We start from the raw sequence: 7,316 nt of genomic DNA, 5'->3' as shown, positions 1-7,316 counted from the left end.
GGTCCCTTACCACATTACTCCATCCGTCAGTTATAATGCATTCACCACTTACACTTCTCAACGAAACTGGCCAACTTTTCCCACTTATATGATGTATCATTATTGTTTTTCTTTGCCAATAAACTCCATATATGTTCTTAACGAAGTCAATTGGTACCACCTGAGTGTTAAATTATGTTGTAAATGTTAGTTAATAGAAATATATAAACTTATTTGTAACCATTGTAGCATACCAGTTTTAAGGTTTTAACGATGAAGTCTTTTCTAACGAAGCGACACATGATCTACTCATTTTTTATACCTGTAATATAACAACATCTATTATAAAAATTTACTATTGAAATTTAAGTCATTCGTATATTTTGACAATAATATGAGAACTACATATTAACCAATATTAGACAAACTGATGTTATTAATTTGCTTTTATGTAGGATTTCAAGATTACAATGTAGAATTGATATGTACAAAAGTTTAAAGGCAGTATTATATCATCATTATATTTGTTTACAAGAAAAGAAAGATTCGTTTTATTCAATAAATTTAAATTTTGATACATGTTTTTTATAGCTCCCTTAAACTATTAATATACTGTACTTCATAAGCACAGAAAAAAAAATTCAACAAAAATAATATAATTGTATTTCACTATCGGTGAATCAAAATAGACTAAATCATAAAGTTAATTCGATGTTCATACATGAATCAACCTTCGAAATCATATAGGTGAATAAAAACCTAATTTCATAAGAGTATGAACAAAATCTATCAAACAAGACACAAAATCAAGCCATAATTCTATAGTTACAAACACATGCAATACATGTAATCCATTTTTTATATGCATAACATACTAAATCTAAACTGTTGAAATATCTAAACACCAATTTTCACGTTTATGCATTGATTAATCGCCGAAAACAAACTTCCCATGACTTATTTTTAGTTCTAAATACATTTTTTTCATAGTAAATCAAAAAATAGATCGTTGTAGAAGTGATCGGAAGTGTTGCCGGAAAATTACCTTTACCAAATCTTCAACCGGCGTTTTGTAGATGTCTTGAAGAATGTGAGTTTAGGTCTGCTCAATGTTAGGGTAAGTATGTGTGAAATGATGGTATGATAGTGATAGACTATACAATTGTTAACTATTTCTTTTTTTATTATAAAACTTGTATAAGGTTAATTTACATTTATTATTATTTTACTTATATTTATCCAATATTTAAACTGTTATTACTAAAAAAATGAAATATGGTTTTTGTATAACTCCATTTATAAATGTCAAGGATTTATGGTTTTTGTATAATTCAAATGTATTTAAACATATGTCTAATTAAAGTTAATATTTTTATGTTAATAGATATTAGGTTTGTTGTACAAGCATATTTAAATAAATTCATCCGAAATTTTTATTATATGAATGGAAAGTATTTTGTCTTCAAATTTATTTGTTATTTAAGGAATTTTCTAATCAAAAAAATCCTTAATTTTACATTCTACAATTTTCCAAATTTATTTTAAGAACTTTGAGATAAGTTATAATTCAAACGAATTCTGTTAATTATATTTTTTATAAAAAATCAATATAGTTAACCTAATTATTAAAACTAAATTATTCAACTAACAACTATTTAAAATATAAAAATCACATATTTATATTATTAATTCAATCGATTTCTACAATACATTCTTAAAATATAGTATCCTTTATTCAATCTAACGATTTAACATATTTATATTTTTGATTCAATCTATTTTTTTAGACAATATTTTCATTCATTTATATTTTAATGCATTATATCCGGAATTATATTATACATTCTTAAAATAGAATATCCTTATTAACATTATAGAGCTTTTCCTTACATTGCAATTATAAATAAAGAGAACCGAAGTTGGTTAGATTATTTGTGTTTAGATAACAGGTAATTTACACTAACTATGATATTGTGCTTTGTTTTCATGTTTATTTATGTTTTGATGATTTAGTTGCCATTGATCTTCATACGATTCAATTTTGGATTATTATATGTTTTGTACATGATTCATCCAACTTTGTTGCTTACTTCGAAAATTGCATTACATAATTCTCATCAAAAGTTTTTTATGAATTTTTTTGTAGGATGCAACGTCTTGAATTTGAAATGTTTGCTAACGAAATCCTATCAAGGCTACCAACAAAGTATGTTGCTCGATTAAGATGTGTTTCTAAACAATGGCGTTATGAACTGTCGTCACAATTCTTTGCGATTATACACTATCGCCGTATGGCTAATAACCCTTATCGTAAGGTTATCATGTTTACCAACGCATCAATTGATATTCATAACTTGATTGGAGGAAAGTTAGACATTTCTTCAGGGAAGAGTATTTCCTTCCCCGTTGACACCCATCTTTCCAATCTAATCATTCTTGCTTCTCATTATGGTATTTTACTGATGTGCATTCAGTGGCGTCCGAACGAATTGATTCTTTGGAATCCAACGACTAACAAATTTTTGAATTTGTGTGATAAGAAACCTAAAAATTTTTTTGATTTAAGGGAAGATGCAGTTGGGATTTATATGGATTCGTCTAACGATCTAAAAATATTACTTCTCCAACGTCGTAATGATGCTGTTATACCGCGTGTGTATTCTCGAAACACACGTGAATGGAAAACTTTAACTTTCTTGAAAGGAGCGGATTACGCTTCAACTTTATTTTGGTGGTCTTCCGGAACTTTATGCAATAATGTTTTATATTTTCCATCTCCACACTATTGGACGCCTGCTAAAAGTTATACCATTGCTTTTGATGTCGAATCTGAAACTTTTTATAAGGTTTCGATACCCCAATCTACTGATCTTTTTGGTCGCCAATGGAGTTTTCTCAACATCCGCAACACACTTCATATGTTTATTGTTGTAGAGACCCCTAAAACAATCGTGAAGCTATATAAATTTGAAGATGAAATATGGTCAGAAGTGTCGTCGTTTAGAAGCGGAAAGTTATTTTATTCAGTTGATTCATGGCTTAACAAATTAGCTGAGAACAAAGGTGACACTTGGACTGTTAACGTCGACCGGGGTGGTATTATCGAGATACAAATTGGAATGAAGGACTCTCAATACTTACGAGACGCAGAGAGATTTCAGGGAATATACAATGTAGCATCGTTTGAAGAGACCGTTGTCTCACCTATTTAGTATTAACAAGTTGTTTCAGCATTAAGAATAATTATGATCTTTTGAATTTTGTTATATTGTTATTACTTTTCTATTGTATCCCGCAGCAAAAAAAAATAATTTAAATTAATACGTTTATTTGTCCTTAAAGATAGAGCGACCCGTGGGTACCACGGGTTATAACCTAGTTATTATATATAAGCGATGTATCAATAAATTACACAAACAACCTGTTGGCCTGGTGGTTCCTTTATTGCTTTAACAACAGTATTGTTCGGGTTCGAATCTATGTATACCTTATGTTTCATTTTAATTTCTTTTTGGATAGTTTAATCCTGCATGTTGGTTTCTTAGTTTATTTTACCTTTCCTTTTTACTTATTTCCACAATTTTGTTTCAAAATTATTTCTTGAATTATTACTGTCATTAACGTAATATCGTTATAGTGGCCGTTACAACCATTTTAAATGATTTAGTAGTTAGTGGAGTCATGGGTCGTTTCAGTTTTCCTGGAATCCGTTGCAAGTGTCTTTGTATTTAAATTCCTGCATTTTGCTTTTGAGAAATAGATAACCAGAAACTTGTTCCACACCATGAGCTTCTTATCTGATTGTTCTTGGGAGTTTAACTTTACTCGAAAAGGTCATACCATATAAACTGTCATCCTAATGGTTTCTTGCATAATATTGACTATTTCCATTTTTCTCATAGGAACAACAAGTAATTATATGAGCTGCCCTTTCATGCTTAAAGCTAATATATGCGGAATAACAGTAGCCGTGTAGCACTTTTGTTGTTTATTTTAAATCTCGCAAAAGCTAATGTATGTATAACATCATCCTGATGAGGTTTTGATACAGCCATGGTGTATCCGCATATATTGAATATTTGAATTCCCCGTAAGATTTAAAGGAACGCCACATAGTCGATCAAAATGATACATTTGTGAGGTGTTTTAGCCAAATTGTGGTATGTTTCTCTAGCTTTTTGGGCAGTCTCTTGAATTTGCTGATTTTATATGATTTCTTTTTTCTGATCATGAAAGATGGTGTTGAAAAAAAATTCCATATGCCATAAAACACCATTTCAAAGCCTTTGTATTAGATTTTAGGGGTGTTGAAAATATTCCAAAACCGATAAACCAGACATGAAAACATAAAAACTTTAGTGATTTATAGGTTAGTTCATGATTTTGGTGACAGTCAGTTAACTTAAAATTTCAAATACCAAGACATTTTTTTTTTTGAAAAGCATTATAGATGACCAGTGTAGGATAAATGTTAGTATTAGAGTATACTGGTAGAGTTGTATGTACAGTGTTAGTTAGTTTGTTGAGGATTGTTTGTTAGTTGGTTATTCCTCATTTGTATATATATAGACTATCACTATGAACTGTACAACTTACTTGATGAGATGAGATTATGAGTTGAGCTTGATACTGTTCTTTATGGTATCAGAGCCATGCTCTGCCCTTTCTGTTAGAATTCCGGCAGTATTTTCCGGCCAAACTCATCAACTCCGATCGTCTTCTTTTTTTTTCGATCAACCTTTTGAGCTTCTTTTCTTCTTCTTTCTTCGTTCATGGCAGCATCTTTAAACTCTAATTCTTCTTCAAACATGACTGATTTCACTTCAAATTCTACACTAACTTTAACAAATATCACCAGTTTCATGCCAATTAAGCTTCATAATAATAGTTTTCTGAATTGGAGGCATCAAATTCTTACTCTTTTATAGGCTCTCGGTCTATTACATTTTCTGAACCGCGAGATTGCACCACTTCCGGTTAACTCAGATGCAAGAGAAGCGTGGATCAGATCTGATGATTTTGTCTCTGTTTTTCTGAGAGATAGTGTGTCTCCTTCTTTGCTTCATCTCACAAATGGTGTGAATTCTTCCTCAGAACTGTGGAATCAAATTGAGGATTCGTTTTATAATCGATTTAGTCCGAACAACGGCAACGGTGCTCAAGATTATCATCAATTTAGTGGTGGTGGTTTCGATTTAGACGAAACGGTTCAGATTCCGTTGATGGCAAACGCGCTTTGTGATGATAAAGGAATGGTTTACGACAGTGGATCACATACTTCTGATTCTAGGTTTCACCTATTGAAGATGATGATGTTACTGGTTATTTGTGTGAATCGAATACTTCTGGATCTAGGGTTTCGGCTATTGAAGATGATGATGTTACTGGTTATTTGTGTGGATTGCACTTGTCTGGTGAAAATGATAATTTGTGTGGATCAGCATGTAAAGTGGATCAACAAATTTTTGGGCAGTTTTCATCTTTACTGGGCTCGGGCCCAAACTTATCACAAAATGTGTTTACTTCACAAGTGCAACAATCTCATGTGTCACCACAAGCCTATACACAAACTGTCCAGCCCACATTTGATCCGGGTGTCTCTCATTTTGAGCTTACCGCAGATTTTTCCAACATTTGTGAAAAGGTTGATTCTTGGATACCCGACTCTGGTGCCACTGCGCATATGACTGCTGATTTTTCCAGAGCCGTTCCTACGTTTTCGGAGGCCCTAATCGAACTACGATGTGGTGGCCCTTTTGCAAAATTATCATTTTCAACATATTTAGTAACAAAACCCTCCTCATTTATACGGGCTTGTGACCGGCAATTATAAACTAAAAAGTTTATAATTGGCGTAGTTAAAATTTTTTTTTTTTGAAAGTCATATGTTTTCTATAATTATAGTATATGTTTAATTAAAATCTACTTTTCTAGCTTTAATCGAGGAAAATTGTTTGATGAAATTATCATAATCAAGTTCTTCTAAAAAATCTTTTTCGATTGAGATAATAGCTAAACCGTTTAATCTTTCTTGTGACATTGTAGATCTTAAGTAATTTTTTATTAGTTGTAATTTGGAAAAGCTACATTCTGTAGTAGCAACGGTTACAGGAATGGTTAACACGATTCTATAGGCGATATATGCATTTGGAAAAGAATTAAAGTTTTTAATATAAAGTTAATATATTAGTAAGTATGTCAGATTCTACATGTATAATTTCTCTTAGCATTTTTAGTTCTTCAAATAAATCTAAACCATCAATATCAATATGATTATCATAGTTCCAAAACTTTTCCAGATAAATGCACTTCTCTTTTAAAATTTTTTGATCTAAAGATTTTAACTTTTTTATACTAAACAAAAAACCCAAAATCTGTTTGAACTCTTTAAACTGAGCAAATCTACTTTCGAGTGAAACACTAGCTTGATCTACTATGTATAAAAAGTAATCCGTTCTAAAACAATCAATATGAGTTTTTAAAGTCTCATTATCAACATTTTCATCAAATCTTCTATTTCTACGAATAACACGTTTTCACGAAAACTAGGTTCAATGCCCATCTTTAAAGCAAGTTCTTTAGCCTCAATCATAGCATTTTCAAATCCTTCATCCCTAAACTTTTTAAAATAAATAATAAGTCCATCTAGTTGTTTTATCGCAATATCAATACACATATCTTTTGATTGTAAGTTTTTACTAACTACATTAATAGCATGTAAAACCTCATACTATATAACCATCGCTAATAAAAATTCAAATTTCTCCAACTCATTTTCAACTAAAGATTTAGCCTCACTTTTAACATTAGCCTCGGTACTATCACATACAAATCCATTAACGCATCTCTTAGTTTTGGAGCTTGAAACCTAATTGCTTTAACACTTTCTAATCGACTTTCCCAACGTGTTTGTGATAATTATTTAAGAGTTAAATATGGTATATTATCTTCTAAAATTTTCCATCTTTTAGTGGATGATGCAAAAATAGAATAAATACGTTGTATGGTTCCAAAAAAATCTTGAACTTTGTCACAAGCACTAGCCATATCAGAAATAACTAAATTTAAACTATGACAACCACGTGGAGCATAAAAGGCTCTAGCATAAAATAATACTAATATTTTCCAGTCGTTATTACCTTCTTTAGCTAAGCTACTAGTACATTGATTCACATTAAACAATTTACAACAAAAACAAAACGCAGTATCTAAATCTATAGAATAAATCAACCATTTTCTTTCTAGTGTTTCACCATTTGGTAATGTTCACATATAGTGAGATGTATTAAAGCTTCTTGAGTGTTCATCTTGTGGAAAATCGTAATCATGAATTTTAA

General features: G+C 30.7%; 1 long non-coding RNA gene across 1 annotated transcript; it reads right to left on the bottom strand.

Annotated features, from left to right (window-relative positions):
* Positions 1-8: 8 nt before the first annotated feature.
* On the bottom strand, positions 9-5,380 carry LOC118480482. Its single transcript, XR_004862920.1, has 4 exons — positions 4,576-5,380; positions 1,025-1,081; positions 234-301; positions 9-160 (listed from the first exon to the last, which is right to left on the bottom strand). It is a non-coding gene; the product is annotated as an uncharacterized LOC118480482 (long non-coding RNA).
* Positions 5,381-7,316: the final 1,936 nt, after the last annotated feature.

This window comes from Helianthus annuus, chromosome 7 (assembly GCF_002127325.2).
Source record: "Helianthus annuus cultivar XRQ/B chromosome 7, HanXRQr2.0-SUNRISE, whole genome shotgun sequence".
NCBI classification, from domain to species: Eukaryota; Viridiplantae; Streptophyta; class Magnoliopsida; order Asterales; family Asteraceae; genus Helianthus; species Helianthus annuus.
The sequence above is the reverse complement of the archived record's forward strand: the minus strand, read 5'-3'. Positions and strand labels throughout refer to the sequence as shown.